Below are 19,795 nucleotides of genomic sequence, written 5' to 3'. Positions count from 1 at the left end.
GTATACACAAAGAAAAATTGGCAGAGTGATGAAGACATATTTCTAAGAAAGATGATCCATATTAATTTTTTTTGGAAAGGTTCTATCCTAGTAAAGACAATAGGTTAAAAAATATGTTGTATGTTGAGTTTTCTCAATTCAGTTTATTATTTTTCTCCTCTTAATCTAATGTCTCAGAGTTGTTGGAAGGTTTTAATCTAATGGGATCTAGCATCTTTCATGATTTTGCAACCCATTGGAGTTTATTTGGCTAGAACTCAACATTAATGAGGACAAGGTCTTGAGCCCATTCTCCATAAAGGGAGGACAAAATGTTATTTTCCTAACATAATGGCACAGACCATGTATCAAACCTGCTACTCACAAAATTGCATCTCTGGGTACAAGGAAAAGTGGATGAAAGTGTGAGTAATACGACAGCCGTTCTAAATTGCAGATCTGATGGAACCCTTCCAGTCTCTAAGTTACCTTGAAATGTATTTGCATAAGGGGCTGCCATCCTTGAGTGTGAGGAGGGGAAAAAAGCATGCAGAGACTGTTTATACTAGTAGAGCTGATAGTAAATCTTCCTTCCGTTTTATACACCATAGAATTTTAGAGTTTAAAATGTTTAAAGTTTAAATTTTAGAGTTTTTAAACTCTAAAATTCTATGGTATATAAAACAGAAGAAGGCTCATTAACTCTGAGATATGAATATATTGTTGATATTGGTCACTTACCAATGTGCCTAATAATATACTCATATCTCAGAGTCAGGTGCCATTTGTAATGCAGTTGTTATATGTTTTGAATGCATATCATGAATGAGCATCTGATTTCCAACATCCCCAATATAGGAGTAAAATGTCCAGAGAATCTATGTAAATGAAGTACAAAATGGCGGCCGGGCACTGTGGCTCACACCTGTAATGCCAGCACTTTGGGAGGCCAAGGCGGGTGTATCACCTGAGGTCAGGAGTTTGAGACCAGCCTCGCCAACATGGCGGAACCCTGTCTCTACTAAAAATACAAAAATTAGCCAGGCATGGTGGCGGGCACCTGTAATCCCAGCTACTCGGGAGGCTGAGGTAGGAGAATCACCTGAACCTGGGAGGCAGAGGTTGCAATGAGCCAAGATGGTGCCACTGCACTCCAGCCTGGGCAACAGAATGAGACTTGGTCCTTGGTCTCAAAAACAAAACAAAACAAGAAAACAAAACGAAATGGCATAAACTTATGTGAAAACTTAGTTATGCTTAGCTAGGACATTTAGGATTGTTTGTTTGCTTGTTTGTTTCTTTATCAAATTATTCGCAGATATCAGGTCACTGATTTTTGGCTTGAAGAGCTAAATTCGGTGACTAAAATGCTGCTTGGAATGGTTTTGTACTTGGTAAAAAATGCACGCTAATTTTTTTACTATTCATTATTGGCCAGGTACTCTGCATAGGCCATTTTATAGAAAATGGTATTCATCTCCATCTTTCAGATGAGTAAATAATCTCAGGGAATAATAAATTGCCTCAAATCGTGCAGCTAGTAAAAGGTGGAGCCAGTCTGTGGATACGAAGCCAACTCCTTCCTCTTGAAGGTTGGAAATGCAAATTCTAAATTTAATTGACATCTGTACCTTTTGTTAAAATATGCATTATCAACATGTTCAGAATGGTATAGCTGTTATCTGAACATAGTCTACTAAACATTCAGCATTCAGATTTCTTTCTTTTTTTTTTTTTTTTTTTGGAGATAAGTTCTGGCTCCGTCACCCAGGCTGGAATACGGTGGCATGATCTCAGCTCACTGCAACCTCTACCTCCCAGGTTCAAGCCATCCCCATACCCCAGCCTTCCAAGTAGCTGGGGCTACAGGCCTGCACCACCACACCCAGCTCATTTTTGTATTTTTCTGTGGAGACGGGGTTTCGCCATGTTGCTCAGGCTGGTCTCAAACTCATGAGCTCAAGTGATCAGCTTGCCTCTGCCTTCCAAAATGCTAGGATTACAGGGTGAGCCACCACACCTGGCCCCCAGATTGCTTTTTAAAAGTCAGTAATGGTAATACGGCTTTAGCAGAGATACATGGGTAAAGTCTTCTTAATGGCATATTTTAAGAGAAAGAAATATGAGAGGAGAGTTTTAGTGATGATGTGAGAATGTCTTAAGGTAATTTTATGATATCTAATATTTACTTGATTAATTTGGCTATTTGTAGCATAAATAGAAAATTAAAAGTAGTACGAATCCTTAGAAAATAAACTCAAAATGGTTAATTATATAGAAAATGTAATATAGCCGGGCGCGGTGGCTCACGCCTGTAATCCCAGCACTTTGGGAGGCCGAGGCGGGTGGATCACGAGGTCAGGAGATCGAGACCATCCTGGCTAACACGGTGAAACCCCGTCTCTACTAAAAATACAAAAAATTAGCCGGGCGTGGTGGCGGGCGCCTGTAGTCCCAGCTACTTGGGAGGCTGAGGCAGGAGAATGGCGTGAACCCGGGAGGCGGAGCTTGCAGTGAGCCGAGATCACGCCACTGCACTCCAGCCTGGGCGAAAGAGCGAGACTCCGTCTCAAAAAAAAAAAAAAAAAGAAAATGTAATATAATGATGCTAACAAAATACAGAAATTTACAAAATACATTTAGTTTTATTTTTCTGGATCAAAGTATTACTTCTGTCAAATATATTGAATTATCTTATTATTATGCAGTAGACCCACATGATTATATCAATTTTAAAACTGTATTCCATGACACGTGACTTGTCTGCTGATACTCTAAACTGTTTGAATAGGGTATCAAAAGATGCAGAAAAGAAATTACATCTACTTATATTTTAGCCTATTTTGAACTAATTGAAAAGCAGCTGTCAGAACTGTCCTTCTAGAATTTATTGTTGCCTGTGTAAGGCATTGCTTTTTACTAAGTCCTAGTGATCCTAGCAATAATAGTTTAAAACATAGAGCATGCTTCTGAGAAGATTTTTTTTTCAGCTACTGCATGTTCTTTCTTTGATTTTGATTTTTATGTACATATTTTTTATTACACTTTAAGTTCTAGGGTACATGTGCACAATGTGCAGGTTTGTTACATATGCATACATGTGCCATGTTGGTGTACTGCATCCATTAACTCATCATTTACATTAGGTATATCTCCTAATGCTATCCCTCCCCCCTCCCCCAACCCCTCAACAGGCCCCGGTGTATGATGTTCCCCTTCCTATGTCCAAGTGTTCTCATTGTTCAATTCCCACCTATGAGTGAGAACACGTGGTGTTTGGTTTTTTGTCCTTGCGATAGTTTGCTGAGAATGATGGTTTCCAGCTTCATCCATGTCCCTACAAAGGACATGAACTCATCCTTTTTTATGGCTGCATAGTATTCCATGGTGTATATGTGCCACATTTTCTTAATCCTGTCTATCATTGTTGGACATTTGAGTTGGTTCCAAGTCTTTGCTATTGTGAATAGTGCTGCAATAAACATACGTGTGCATGTGTCTTTATAACAGCATGATTTATAATCCTTTGGGTATATACCCAGTAATGGGATGGCTGAGTCAAATGGTATTTCTAGTTCTAGATCCCTGAGGAATCACCACACTAACTTCCACAATGGTTGCACTAGTTTACAGTCCCACCAACAGTGTAAAAGTGTTCCTATTTCTCCACATCCTCTCCAGCACCTGTTGTTTCCTGACTTTTTAATGATCGCCATTCTAACTGGTGTGAGATAGTATCTCATTGTGGTTTTGATTTGCATTTCTCTGATGGCCAGTGATGATGAGCATTTTTTCATGTGTCTGTTGGCTGCATAAATGTCTTCTTTTGAGAAGTGTCTGTTCATATCCTTTGCCCACTTGTTGATGGGGTTGTTTGCTTTTTTCTTGTAAATTTGTTTGTGTTCTTTGTAGATTGTGGATATTAGCCCTTTGTCAAATGAGTAGATTGCAAAATTTTTCTCCGATTCTGTAGGTTGCCTGTTCACTCTGATGGTAGTTTCTTTTGCTGTGCAGAAGATCTTTAGTTTAATTAGACCCCATTTGTCAATTTTGGCTTTTGTTGCCATTGCTTTTGGTGTTTTAGACATGAAGTCCTTGCCCATGCCTATGTCCTGAATGGTATTGCCTAGGTTTTCTTCTAGGATTTTTATGGTTTTAGGTCTAACATTTAAGTCCTTAATCCATCTTGAATTAATTTTTGTATAAGGTGTAAGGAAGGGATCTAGTTCCAGCTTTCTACATATGGCTAGCCAGTTTTCCCAGCACCATTTATTAAATAGGGACTCCTTTCCCCATTTCTTGTTTTTGTAAGGTTTGTCAAAGATCAGATGGTTGTAGATGTGTGGTATTATTTCTGAGGGTTCGGTTCTGTTCCATTGGTCTATATCTGTTTTGGTACCAGTACCATGCTGTTTTGGTTACTATAGCCTTGTAGTAGAAGATAATTTTAGCAACAAATTACTTTCTATGAAGTACAAGTAAATCAATGTTAAGGGTAACCATTTTAAAATATTGAGAAGTAAACTTAATTGGAAAATCTTCACAACACCTTTAAAACATAAATTCATATTCTAAGGGGGTCTTAAACATTTTTCAAATGCACTGGAAAATAGCCATGTAAAGTGTGATCTCTCCATTGTACCTCTCACAGAGTACTTGCGTTTTTACAGAAAATACAAGGAACTAAGTATGGACCTTTTGTACCTGCAGATAACTGGTGCATATAATGAAATAAAAAGCTGTTATTTCTTATCTCATCCAAGGAGAAAAATGGAAAAATTTTCTAGGAATTTAGGTTGACCTATAATGGACAAGGCGAACTATTAACCTACAATTATTTTCAGGGAAATTTTCTTTGAACTTCTCTGAAAATTGGAGGAGCAATAATTAATATCATGCAGAAGAAAATACCCAGGCTCTGGGATTTCATTTTTTATAGATATGTCATAATTGTACCTATTTTGGGGATACATGTGATGTTTTGATACATGTATACAATGTGAAAATAAAGTCAAGGTAATTGAGATATCCATCACCTCAAACATTTACCTTTTCTTTGTGTTGGGAACATTACAATTCTTCTCTTCTAGTTATTTTGAAATATACAGTAAATTACAGTTAAGTGTAATTTTCCTACAGCACTCCCAAATATTAGAACTTATTCCTTCTATCTAACTATATTTTTGTACTCATTAATCAACTTCTCTTCATTTCTCTTGCTCCCCACTTTCCTTTCCAGTCTCTGGAAACCATTATTCTACCATCTACCTCTGTGAGGTCTACATTTTTTTAGCTCCCATGTGTGAGTGAGAACATTTTCTTTGCCTGGCTTGTTTCACTTAACATAATAACCTGCAATTCCATCCGTATTGCTGCCAGTGACAGAAATTAATTTCTTTTTGTGACTGAATAGTATTTGATTGTATACATATACCACATTTTCTTTATCTATTCTTTCAGTGATGGAAACTTAAGTTGATTCCATATCTTGGCCATTATGAATAGCACTGAAATAAACATGGATGTGGAGATATCTATTCAATACATTGATTTCCTTTCTTTTGATATATACTCAGCAGTGGGATTGCTGGATTGTATGGTAGTTCTATTTTTAGTTTTCTGAGAAACCTCCATGCTGTTTTCCGTAATTGCTGTATTACTTTACATTCCCACCAACGGCATACAAGTATTTCCCTCTCTCTGCATCCTTGCCAGCATTTGTTATTTTTTTTTCTTTTTGATAATAGCCATTCTAACTGGAGTGTGATAATATCTCATTGTGCTTTTGATTTGCATTTCCCTGATGATTAGTGATGTTGAGCATTTTTTCAAACACCTGTTGGACATTTGTATGTCTTCTTTTGAGAAATGTCTATTTGGGTCTTTTGTCCATTTTTAATTGGATTATTATTTGCTATTGAGTTGTTTGAGTTTCTAATATATCCTGGTTATTAACCTCTTGTCAGATGGATGGTTTGCAAATATTTTCTCTCATACTGTAGATTGTCTCTTAACTTTGTCGATTGTTTCCTTTGCTGTTCAGAAGTTTTTTAGCTTGATGTAATCCCATTTGTCTACTTTTGGTTTTTTTGCCTATTCTTTTGAGGTCTTACCCCAAAAATCTTTGCCTAGACCAATGTCTTGTAATGTTTTCTCAATGTTTTCTTCTAGTAGTTTCATAGTTTAGGTTTTACATTTAAGTCTTTAATCAATTTTAAGTTGATTTTTGCATATAGTGAGAGAGAAGGGTTTAGTTTCATTCTTCTGTATATGTATATCAGGTTTTCCTAGCATCATTTATTAAACAGACTGTCCTTTCCTCAATGTATGTTCTTGGAGCCTTTGGCAAAATTAGTTGCCTGTAAGTGCGTGGATTTATTTCAGTGACCTTTATTCTGTTCTATTCATCGGCATGTCTGTTTTCATGCTAGTAACATGTTGGTTTGGTTACAATAGCTTTGTAGTATAATCTGAAATCAAGTACTTTAATGCCTCCAGTTTTATTCTTTCTGCTCATCATTGCTTTAGTTATTCGGAGTCTTTTGTGTTTCTGCATGAATTTTAGGATTCCTTTTTCTATTTCTGCAAAGAATGTTATTAATATTTTGATAGGATTGCTGGAATTTGTCTTTTTAATAGGACAGCAGAGAATATAAGAAATAATATTTGCTTTCATTTCCTGGGTCTTTCATGAAGAATATAAAATCTGTATGTAGTCCTTTTCTACCCTATCTATAATATTTATTATTTAATCATTTAAATGGCAGGGGTATGCTGAACAATAAACAAGGTTGGGAATTTGTATAATCCGCATATAACTGTGATTCAGCCAATATGTATATAGTTGATTCTCATTATTTGTGATTTTATATTTACAGATTCACCTTCTCATATCTTTTACATTTTTGTGCTTAATGTTGGTGTTTCCATGGTTTGAAATGGCCCCATAGTGTAGGGCTGACATGCTGTCTCATGTTCCTAAGCACAATAGGCTGTCACGCGCCTTATGGAGAAAACATATGTGTTAGAAAATCTTTGTGGAGGCATAAGCTACAGTGCTGTTGATTGTGAGTTCCATCTTAATAAATCAACAATATGTATAAACAGTGACACACATAAAACAAAGTTATGTATTGATTATTTGACAAAAATATTGGAGCCACAGAGTTGTGGAAACCTAACCCTCTATTTCTCCTAGTAACAGTGCTTCGGTATTTGCTAATTTAGTGTTTGTGGTGACTTCATAAATCATAACTACCGCAAATATCAAGAATTGACTGTATTGAAAATGTACGATTACCAGGTAGTGGGCTAGGTCCCAGAGATTCAGGAACCAAAGTCACAGTTCCTGGCCCCACAAGGTTCACCATCTATTGGAGAGATGGATTTGTAATAGAATAATTATTCACAGTGGAGAAAATGCTGTGGTACAGAAGCAGCCAAGGTACTAAGAGGAGTCTAATCCTACCTGAGGTGTCCTGGTAATAATATACAGATCCGTAGCTGCATGCCTGAGAAAATGATAGAAACAGTAAAAAAGAATGCACTGCATGTGGGAGAATGTAAAGTAAATGTGGCTATATGTTTATTTTTAAGCACAGCATAATGTTAGTGGGGTTCTGAGTCATTTTGGTACTATATTGTTACAGAAATACACTGTGGTGAAATGCTTCCACCTCTTGCTAAAATGAACACTGAGAAAAAATGAAGAAGACTGACAAGCACCAACGAAAAGTTGCAGAATAGAAATAGCCACACTCCTCTGGAGTCTTTAATTCATCCACAGCCATCATATAAAGGTAGGGGAATAAATTACCTTATGGTTTTGTCCTTTTAAAATGTATTTTAAATTAAACAATACTAAAAACACAGAAACATGCATATATTGATTCAACAATATTCTCTGGGTGACTGCTATAGGCCTGCAAACTGTTGTAGGCACTGGAAACTAAAAGGGCAAGCTTATGGCCTTACAGAAGCAGACATTCTAGTGGAAAGTGTAAGTAAATAAATGAAAAGGAAACTGACAACCATTGATAATGTTTATGAACACGATAAGCAGGTTAACGAGATAAGGGATGAGGGACTACTTTAGTTTGAGTGTCAGAGCAGAACACTTAGAGAGTTTGAGCTGAGAACTGAGTGATAGAAAAAAATCCAGCCAAGTAGGGTTTGAAGATCATACCGTCCATGTGTCATGAACCAGGATCCATTCAAGGTTTGGATATATTCAAGGTTTGGAAACCAGGCCAGTATCACTTTAAGAGAGGGGCTTTGGAGAAGCAGGATGTAGAAGATGAAGCTGGAGAGCTGTTTAGATGTGGGAAAGTGTCTTCATTTTATTTTAATAAAGATGGAAGTTATTGGAAAGTCATTAGCAGGTGAATGAAAGAATTTACATTTTTTAAAGGCCATTCTTCTTTATTATAGCCAATTAGTATGTGTGGGGGTCGCTACTACCCCCCACACATGGGTACTACCCCCCACGCAGGGTGCTCTTACCCACATAAAAGATACTGCTGACTTGGCTTAGGGATGTGGCATTGGAGATGGATGAATTTGAAAGATATTTCGGTATAGATGACCACCCAAGCTCCTATGAAGCTCCAAATATAATTCTAATTTCCATATGCAGGGTATGCTGTCTATTTGCATTTTAATACATAACAGTCAGATTGTAATTTATTCTACTATTTCAAAGAACTGCTTATGATGTATATGTCTGTGGCCTGCTTCTGAAACTTAGAGGGTGTTGATGTCAAGTTGTGAAAATAAAGAAAATTCTGCCCAAAATCTCATATTCTAGGTGGGTTATGTTGTAACACTCGGAGACTTGAGCATTCCAGATGTGTTTGTAGCTCTTCTCCTGCTTCCTGGATGGCTCCTGACTTCTAAGAACATTGTTGCTCAAGCCACTGAGAGGCAGCCTGTGGGAAGGGTGTCCTTCTAGATGAGAAACAAGAGTTTTTTAAGGACTAGTGACTTAGTCAAGCATAACTTCAACACTAAAATTTTATACTGGGTTATTCATAGATGGAATGTTGAAGGGAAAATTAAAATCCAATTTCAAATTGGTGCTTTAAAAAGATGAGAATATATGGATTCAAGCAATGGTTACCAGAGAAATTTATCCTCTGTGCAGTGAGGATTTCACATCTTGTATTATGTAACCATTGTGCAATGTCCATAGGGTAGGGAAGAGAGGAAAAGAAATGTATGCAATGACCTTGTAGGTCCAAATTTGCAAGAAGCCAACAGCTACTGTTGGAGGGTGGACAACCCTCAAGTCTGTGCTCAGAAGAGTTTTTCATGATAGCTCAACTGAACGATATTTTAAGATCTCAGCAAAGTGCAGCTTGCTTTCCAATATTCATAACTGTCTGAAATGGTTCTAAACTTGTATGGTGTAGGAATTCTTCCTTCCTCCACCCCAGATCCTTCTGTAAAGCTTTTAGTCGTTAGAAAACAGACCCAGTGCAGCAATTATACAGTGCTGGATAATTAAAAAGTCACATGAGACTCTACAAGTTCACAGGAGAGCCAAGGCTCAAGCTTACTGAGGGGTATTTTGTACCACACGGCTCAGGTAGCTAAAAGCAAGCTTTGTTAAGAAGTAAACAGGTGCAAACCATCAATCAGTACAATTTTGATAAACAGCATGGACAAGCTGGTACAGGATGCTGGTGGGGTTTTAGACTTTTCACAGCACCTTATAAATCACTAGCTAGTACATTTCACCTCTGACTTGGCCCAAATCAATACCATGTTTCCAGGTGCCCATCAACATAAGCAAAGAGCTACCAGTGCACAAGTTAACCCTTTCCTCATATACTTACAGAATTGAGCCAGGATGAAAACAAAGAAGACCTAAAGATGACATACGCCATTCTGTGATTAGTCTTGTCATCCACTGGACTAGATAAAACTCTTTGTTTAGCTGGAGAGATCATTAAAAGACTAGGCCTTTCAAATGGAAGTCAAAGTTCCTTAAGAAATGATTGGATTCTGGAGCAACAAGACTAACATAAACTAGAAAGAGTAATGGTGCCTTAGGTTGATTTCCCCAGAAGCAGAGAATGAAACAAAAAAAATGGAGTGGTGTTTATTCAGAGGTGATGCCAGCATACGTTTGTAGGGTAGTGTGGATGTGAGGCAGAGGAAAGAAGGAAGACAGAAAAGGTGCCTTATCATTTCTGTGATCAAGAGGGGTACAATCACATTAGGTAACTTTGGGATACAGCATAGAACATAACTTGGATTTATCCCAACCAAGGGCATGGAAATTAGGGTATTTAGCTATCTTCTCCCATCTATCTCGAATAAGGGCTGCTCCCTTAGGTGGAGGTGTGGAGTGTCGACTCCCTGGTATTTGTAACGTGCCATACATGTAGACCAAGAAAACTCCAGCAGCCAGAGGAAGCCCTCAGGCGGAGTCCCAGATGTTTGCTTTTGAAAGCCACCATCAGGTCAACTTGCACAATGATGATAACTGCCAATGAGATGAGGATAGAGCACCTACAGTTTCTGCTACAAGAAGTGACAACAAAGATGATGGTGATGATCATGATCATATGAATAGAGCTATCATTTATTGAGCAACTAGAAGCCAAGTCCTATATTAAATGCTTTAAATGCATTTTATCATTTAATTCTTATATGTTGGATATCCCCTCTGTCAGATGGGAGATATTTATACATGATTATATATATATAATCACCACAATCTTGCAGAATGTATATTATTCCAGTCTTTAATTTAGAGATGACCACACAAGACTCATCAAGGTTAACCAAATTATCTGAAGTAACATAGGAAATACAGTTGGGATTCAAACCCGAGTTTGTCTGCCTCCAAAAGAGTCCCTTGACTTAGGCAACAGTGTAATCCTTAATTAACTAATTAATCATTGACATTTTTCTGACACTCACCTATTAAAAAGTCAGCAGGCACTATTTAGATTCTGAGATACAAAACAAAAATTGCTCCTGTTCCCAAGGAGTTCTATGTTTATGGAAGAGAAAGACCAAAAGACTGTAGTATTGTAAGGGCTATACTAGAAATATGTTGTAGCTATTGAACAGGATCAGTAAAAAGAGTATCACTTGTTGCTGTATAACAAATAGCCCCATAACTCAGTGACTTAAAATAATAAGCATGTGTTATTGATCATGAGCCTGTGGGTGAGTTGGGGACTTCTACTGATTTGGACTAAGCTTGGCTGATCTTAGCTAGGTTTGCTCTGTAGTCTGCTGACAGGTTGGCTGGGGCTGAATAGTCTCAGATGCTTCACTCCCATGTCTGGTGATTGATTGGATGTGACTAGGGCAACTCACTTCTCCAGCAGGCTAGCCAAGACTTATTTATGGCAACTGAGCCATGTGGATCACTTATTCAAGAGAATAAGTGTAAGTATGCAAGGCTGCTTGAGACCTGGCCTCAGAACAATCACTTCTACAACATATAGATCAAAGAAATTCACAGAGTAGCTCAGATTTAAGGGATGTGGAAATAGACTGTACCTCCTGGTTAGAGGAGTTCAAAGTCACATTGCAAAAGACATTGATAAAGGAAAGAGAAGAACTAGATTGCAAACAATCTACCGGGAAGAAAACATCTGAATAAAAGATTACAGAGTAAGTAGGTATTCCCTAGCCAAATAAGATTGGAAGAGAATTTAAAGCAAGAAGGGGCTGGGGGCCATGCCTATAATCCCAGCACTTTAAGAGGCTGAGGTAGAAGGATCACTTGGGCCCAGGAGTTTGAGACCAGCCTGGGCAAATAGATGCTATCTCTACAAAAAATAAATTAACTGAGCATGGTGGCACTGCCTGTGATCCCAGCTGCTTTGGAGGCTGAGGTGGGAGGATCACTTGAGCCTGGGAAATAGGCTGTGATCATACCACTGCACTCCAGGCTAGACAACAGAGCAAGACCCTATCTCAAAAGAAAAGAAAAAAGAAAGAAAAGAACAGAAAAGAAAAGACAGCAGGATAGTATGTATTTAAAGACATAGGAATATAGTGTTTCATAATGCTCTCAGGTTACTTGGGAATGGTGAGGGAGAGAGAGGAGGATTAAAGACAAGAAATATGTAAAATGTACCAGAATTCAAGAAAATAAAAGTTAATTTGCAGACAGAATAATATGTTTATGAAAACGTGACAGACAAATGGGAAGATGAACAAAGTTAGGTCAATGGATGAATGTATGGTTGATTGGACAGTCAGGTGTGGTAATAGGGTTACCAAAATTGTTAAGATTATCTCTTAGAAAAAAATTTGTAGGTTGGGCTTGGTGACTGACACCTGTAATCCCAGCACTTTAGGAGGCTGAAGCAGGTGGATTGCTTGAGCTCAAGAGTTCGAGATCAGCCTGGGCCACATGGCGAAACCCCATCTCTACAAAACAAACAACAACAGCAAAAAAAAAAACAAAAAACAAAAATTAGCCAGGAATGGTGGCATGCACCTGTGGTTCCAGCTACTGGGGAGGCTGAGGTGGGAGGATCACTTGAGCCTGGGAGGCAGAGGTTTCAGTGAGCCAGGATTGCACTGCTGCACTCTAGCCTGTGAAACAGAGCAACACACCCTGTCTTAAAAAAAAAAAAAAAAAAAAGAGTTTGTAGAATGTGTATTTATTTCAACAAGAAAGGAGGGAGGAAATACCTTTGTAAGTGATTGAAGAAAACAATGTGGTTGAAAGCAGACTTGAAGGAAATAACTTTTCAGCATGTGACTGTGTTTGTGGCTTCAGGGAGCTATTGTGATGATGCAGATTGCAGGATAGAAACTCTTTCTATGGGACAACTTTTATAAGCGTGCTAAGCATAGTGAGTAGGTTTTTGTGAAAACGAATGAAGAGTTTGACTTATGGTCACAAGCAAATTCCGAGGCTCTAGATTCTCACAAGGCCAAGTCTCTGTGAAGACTGCTGATGTTAGAGATATATTTATATAGAGATTTGTGCATGTGTGTGTTTCCACTGCAGTATGTATGTGAGATGGTAATTTTCAATTCATGGATTTCTCCACTCTGAGACTGAGTTGCGTAAATTGAATAGCAGCTCTATTCTACAGTTTTCCAAAGCCACTTTCATTGTACTCCTGGGTCTGTGTTGCAAGTGTGGAGCTCGCCCAAGTCACCAGGTGCAGCAGATTTTACTGTGAAGTTTAACAGGCTAACATTAGCATATCAAGCTCCTCAGAGGCAGAATGGAAACTTTCGTAGTTCATTTTCACAGCTAAGTAATACTACATTGTGTTAATATATCACAATCTATTTATCTGTTCTTTTATAGATTGATATTTCTGTTGTTTCCATTATCTGCTATTATGAAAAATGGTAGTATGATCATTTTTTATATCTCTCCTGGTGCCTGTGCAAGAGTGTTTCAGGGAAGTATATGTAGAAGTGGATTCCTAGGATATAAGATGTATAGGTAACCAACCATCTCGGTTTGCCTAGAACTGAGGAGTTTTCCAGGATGCAAGATTTTTGGTGCTAAAACCAGGACAGTCTCGATCCAAATGGTATAAGTGGTCACCTTGAATACACATATGATCAATTTTACAACATAATACACATTAACCTCTTTCCCACAGAATTGGTAGCAATTTACACTCCCAACAAGTGGTATTTGACTATTCCCTTTGAACACCATTCTCTTCATACCTGGTGTTCTTGATATCTTAATTTTTGTCAATCAATTGAGTGTGAAATGGAATCTTGCTGTAATTTGATTTTCCCTGGTTACTAATGAGGTTCGGCATCTTTTCATGTTTAGTTTTCCCTTTGTGTGTTCTCTTCTGTGAAATGCCTTCCATATCTTTCATCTTTTTTTCCATTTTTTTTTTAATTAGACACATCTCATTTATCTCTTCAGATTTTCTTGATTTTTCCAGTACTTAGGTTAGGGTCTCTCAACAGCAGCAGTGATGGCATTTTGGACTGCATAATTCTCATGGGATACTGTCCTGTGCCTTGCAGCACATTGAGCAGCACGCTTGGCCTTTACCCACTAGGTGCCAATAGCACCCCCAAGTAATGAAAATAAAAAATGCCTCTAGACATAAAACTACCTCTTGCCAAATGTTTCCCCAGGGAACAAGATTGTACCTGGTTGAGAGCTTCTTGCTCCTGTGGGAAAGAGAAGGTAGCAGGGCAGGTAAATTCCATTTCCATTTCTCTCTCTGACGATCTCTCTCTCAAGGCCTGTACAGCATGTCTCTGTCCAGCATGTTTAGAGGTGTTGCGTGTCACATAGCAGATGCTTTGCTGGACCACTGGCTGTATTTCTTCATGGTAATGCAGTGGTCACAGCAGTAACTTCTCACTTTGTCTTGCTGCTCACCCTTCCCTGCTTCATTTCCTATCTCTTCTCTTTCCCACCTTTGGATTTCATATTCCAATTAAAACCTCAGCGCTTAGTGCATGTCTCAGGTTCAGTGTCCTAGGGAAACTGAACTAAAACAAGTAGTTGCAGACAAGATAACCTACAGATAGGATTTTGGAATTTGATTACTGACCTGTCTGAAAGCAATAAGGATCATATATTTAGTGGTAAATTGGGATAAAAATAAACCCTGGCAGGCAGCAGCATTACAATTACTTAAGCTCTCACTCATCTGCAGTAAATTGGGAAATGGCTTAAGTGGAAGGTCAGGTGTTAGGAGGCCTACTAGCTGCAACACAAAGTGGCTATTAGAGCACTGATAATTATGCAGATTGTGAAGTAGATGGCTACTTTTGACCTGCGGAAAGAAAATGTTAAGCTGAGGATGGTTCATTGCCAACTTAAGGCATGCTCTGAAAGCCAGAGGACATCATCTGTGGCTACTTTAAAGGAGACTAATCTCTGGTCACTGCAGGGCAGACTGTGTTGTAACACAGGCCCAGGATCTGACTATAAGGCTGGTAGGGCTGACAAGGAGACAGGATACACAGCTTTGTAAAATCTCCTATTTCAAACTCAGGGCCATGTTCAGAATAAGGAGATGTGGGATGAGTTCATTTGGATGGATGAGCTTGAGGACCTTAAACTTCTAAGTTCCCTTAAACCACCCTGGAAGACAGGAGTCATCCTTCTTTTTCTGACAGAGAACAGCTTTCCTTGCCCAACAGTTATGTAGGAATCTCACCTGAAGCAGGTGCCTTATGAGATAATTCTTGCATGTCTTAAGATCTTTCTCTGCCACTGCTCATTGCCTCCATGATGATAACTAGAGTGTAGACTCAGCAGAGAAGTATCAGCCCTCTCCAGGGGGAAATAGCCTATCCACTGAACAATTGAAGTACCTTGAAACCCACCCGGGAGTGGACCTTGAGTGTATTAGAGTGGAGGGGGGGATATATGTTGTGCTGAACTCCCATTGACTTCACTGGGGATGGCACCAAGTTCAAGAGGCAGAAGAAGAGACCCAGAGCCAGAAACAAGACATTGGGTCTCATGAAGGTCTTACATACAGGGGAGAGAGTCCAGTGGTGGTGAGCTAGACAGGAGAACCACAACCACTTGCAAAAAGCATACAGTTTATATAGCATTTTCACTTAGCACCCTCCCCTAATAACTTCCACCTGGCAACCTTTTAACCCAAAACACAGGGCCTCAATCCCCTGCACAGCCCACATTCCACATGACAGGATGGGGCCCAGATGTTCCTCATAGAAAAGGAATAGCTCTCTGGGTTGGCCACTCCTGGATTCCCTAGCTCAGAATTCCCAACTGCATTCAGGTGCACCATACAGGGTCATTCTTAGCATATGCTTAAGTAATTGTTATCAGGTACATTCACCATAAAATATAATGCTAGATCAGAGGGTATTCATTGATATAGAGACACTCACTCATAAGTCAAGATTCAGTTGTTTGTCAAGGACACTTGGAGCTGATCCCGATAGTTTTCTGGGGTGGTTCTTCAAATCCTGTATGTTCTGATGGCCTACAGCAAATGAGGAAATGCCACAAGTTCTTTGACAGTCTCAATAAAGGGTCTGATGGCTCAGAGAGGAGGGATGTTAGAATGCATGTTAAAAAGGTTTTAGGTACAATCTATCACTTGACTACTTCTAACTAAGAAGACCCAGAGGACACTCCCTTCACAAAGACAATAAGGGATCCTGAAAAGGAGTGCTGACACCTTTGAGAAGGTGATCTGTAAAGGCTGCCATCTATGGGCTGGGATTGACATTTGAAGAAGCTGTCCAGGAGTTAATCTTCCTAATATTGCTGGGATCATGAGGCCCAGAACAACAGAGGCTAAGTAGCAGTGCTTAGTGTTAGAGGTAAGGTGGTCTTAACTACTATAATGCATAGCAAAATTAAAGTGGCAGTCAGGGTGCCTTGAGCCACAGGGATCTAACAGTGGCTAAGAGATCCTGGAAATCTTTGGGACAAAATAACTGGGCAGCTAATAGATCTGCAGTTTGCATAACAGGGGAGAACAACTGAAGGGTTATAAACCATGGAATATCATGGGCCCTTTATAGGTTTCCACATCTAAGTCAGTGCAGAGATGGCAAAGGAACCATGGCAGTCAGCTCATGTTCATGTTTCATGTTTATTCCGTTTTTAATTTTTTGTACATTTTACACATCGTGATTGCATATCTACCTGCTAATTCTAATACATGATGTACAATCGGTACAGTAAACCAGTTGATTGTTATTTGGTCATCTGGGGCTCTGGGTGACCAAAGCTCCTCAGGTCATGGGTAATATTTGATTATTGATGCAAGCATGCAGGAATCCTTAGGGCCTCTACTGGGGACGTTTTCCCATGGAGAGTATTGCTTTGTGTTCTCTAGGAGTCAGAAACATTGGCTGTCTTCTGGGATTCCACGCTAGGGACTGACTCTCAGGCTTGGCTGCTCTGCCTCCCATTGCCCAGGGCCTAGGCTTTGTCTTCAGAGCAGTGTTGTTATCATCATATTCCTTTAGAGCTACCCAGTCATTTTCATTAGTTTAATTCCTAAATCATTTCTCTGGTGTCATTTCTCTGTCATTTATTTTTGAGGGCAAAGGTGGAGGGAAGTTCGGATATTTCATTTACTAACTACTGAGCCTAGCAAAACTTATTACTTCTTTTTAAAATTTTTTTGAGACAGGGTCTCTCTGTTGTGCAGGCTGGAGTGCAGTGATACAATCATGGCTTACAGCAGCTTCAAGCTCCTGGGCTCAAGCAGTCCTCCTATCTCAACCTCCCAAGTAGCTGGGACTACAGGTGCAGGCCACCATACCTGAGTAATTTTTTATATTTTTAGTAGAGACGAGGTCTTGCTGTGTTGCCCTGGCTGCTCTGGAACTCCTGAGCTTAAGTGATCCTCCTGCCTCAGCCTCCCAAAGTGTTGGGATTACAGACATAAGCTACCATACCAGGCCATCAAAATTGACCTTTTTATAAATGTATCCAGGATATATTTGCATTTTAGCATAGGGATCCTTTAAATTACCTAGACTGCATACTACCAAAAATGAAATAACTTTGTCTCTCTACTTGCCTGAAAATGACTTAGAGCAATTAGCAACTGCCCAGTGCACCAATTATAATGGCATTGAGTTTGGTCCAGGAAGTCTTTAATTGAATGAATCAGAGGGGTATTCTTATCCCTTGTGCAGTATCTTTTTCACATGGTTAACAGGTATTGATCAGAAGACTGGGCCTGTGGGCATAGATCCTGAGTGACGTTTCTCTAGTCAGAGGCAAGCTCAGCTGGTCCCCTCTCCACACATTATTTATGGAACACTCACATTCAACATGTACTGAGCTGTCCCTCTTATTTAGTCATTTTTTAGAAACATGATAGTAAGTGGTACATTTCAGGAATATTTTCACACATTTCAAAGTTTGACATGCACAAAGACAAACTTTTAACAGTTCAGAACACTTTCATCTTTGGAACTGCTGTCTCTATACTTTATATATAGAGAGAAATGTGAATGACTTTGCTTGACTGGTCAAAGGGTGGAGCAGGGTTCTCATGCCTGTGGAGACCACACGGTGTAAGGGAAAGTAGGCAGGGGGTGAGAACTTTGCAAAGAGGGAAACGTAGGCCTGTGTAAATGCAATGGCTCCTACCTATCTCCAATCTATCATTGCTCTATGGGAATGTGGGCCAGATATTCCAGTTTTTTAAAGGAAGCTTGAAAGCTAGAGTTTTCTAATATAAAACCTCCTAATTTTTAAACATTGCTTTATTAAAAAACAAAAATATGCAAACAACAAATGACCTGATTTTCTGGGGGAACAAAACATGTTTGGGGCACCCTATGTGCTGAATCTAGCCTGCAGACAAGTTCAAATATGCAGCATGTAGCTTGAGATGGATGAGTTTCAAAATGCAAATCCTATCTGCACTGGCAATTGGATTATTTTGTGCCAAGGAAAATGACTTTTCTGTCTTAAGGTATTTTTGCTTTTGATTGCTTCTTTTATTGCTTGGGATTTTCTTCTCCCTGGTATAACAGCCTAGTGGATACTTTATCATCTAAAGCTACATATAAGCCTATACTATGATCCAGCAATAGCCCCCCTAAGTGTATACCCAAGGAAAACTAGTGCATGATGGATCTATTCAAAGTAACACAAAACTGGAAACAAGCCAGAAGTTCAACAACAGAAGAATGAGAAATCTTGGTTTATTCATTCAGTGGAATGCTGTGCAATAATAAGAACACACTTTTGTTTTGAGATAGAGTCTCACTCTGTCACCCAGGCTGGAGTGCAGTGGCACAGTCACAGCTCACTGCAGCCTCAACCTTCCAGGCTCAAGCAATCCCCTCATCTCAGACTCCCTAGTATTTGGGACCACAGGTGCTTTCCATCACGTCCAGCTAATTCTTTTATTTTTGTAGAGACTAGTTCTCACTATGTTGTCCAGGCTGGTCTCAAACTCCTGGGCTCAAGCTGTCCTCCCACCTCAGCCTCCCAAAGTGCTAGGATTACAGGTGTGAGCCGCTGTGCCTGGCAGAACATGCTGTTGATACACACAACAACATGGATGAATCACAGACATTATGTTGAGCAAAAGAGGCTGGACTCCCCAAAAATGTATGTATGTGTGATTCTATTTATAAGGAGTTCAAAAACTGGCAAAATTAATCTTTGGTGTTAGAACTCAAAAAACTAGTTTGATATGCTGAGTTAACTGTCTCCTTTTGCAGCTCAGGGGTAACTGCTTAGTAATTTGAAGGAGGTTCTCAAGTATCCCCGTTTGCCATAGGCATGAGGGGGCCAGGTGCTTGAAGGTCCACCCTTCCAACCCTTCACCAACTGAGACATCTCCATCACAAATGCATGCATGTAGAGAGGAAGGCACTCTGATTCCCCATGTGACATGATATTTCACTTTTTTTTCCAAGTCCTCCAGGTTCCCACTTGTGAAATACAAGTTCCTTTATCTATCACAGAGATGTAGAGTTTTTTTTATTCCTACCAAGCTTGAAGGAGTGGCTCTTTGTGGAGCATTACTTATGTATATGTTGATCTCACATCTTCCCCAGAGCATCCTAGTCTCTGCAAATAAAATTAAAAAAAAAAAAAAAACAAGAAGCAAAATAACCTTCTCTTTTCCCTCATAAGCTTAATATTTTTTTTTTCAAGTTTCAAAAGGAATAGACTGAGGGGAAGAAAATATACACCCAAGGCTATTTCTCTACTACTAGGAACTGGTGTTTCCATACAGATTGTTTCTCATACCTGGGGGATGAGTAAGTGCAGCCTTGAAAGGAAGCAATTGGAAAGCACCTAAAAGAAGCTCCCAGCCTATTTTATTTGGCATCTGCTCTCTAGGGCAGAAAGTGAGACAAGGAGAATCTGCAG

At 39.3% G+C, this 19,795-nt stretch overlaps 1 protein-coding gene across 4 annotated transcripts in view; it reads left to right on the top strand.

Moving 5' to 3' along the window:
* Window positions 1-19,795, top strand: part of PAK5 (p21 (RAC1) activated kinase 5) — a 302,347-nt gene that overhangs the window by 120,239 nt on the left and 162,313 nt on the right. For all 4 annotated transcript variants that reach the window (XM_525261.7, XM_003316787.5, XM_054674646.2 and 1 more), the window contains one exon: window positions 7,629-7,778. The gene's annotated coding sequence lies outside the window, so the exon portion shown is untranslated. The remainder of the gene's footprint in view (window positions 1-7,628; window positions 7,779-19,795) is intronic.

The sequence above is a fragment of the Pan troglodytes genome, chromosome 21 (assembly GCF_028858775.2).
Source record: "Pan troglodytes isolate AG18354 chromosome 21, NHGRI_mPanTro3-v2.0_pri, whole genome shotgun sequence".
NCBI lineage: Eukaryota > Metazoa > Chordata > Mammalia > Primates > Hominidae > Pan > Pan troglodytes.
The sequence above is the reverse complement of the archived record's forward strand: the minus strand, read 5'-3'. Positions and strand labels throughout refer to the sequence as shown.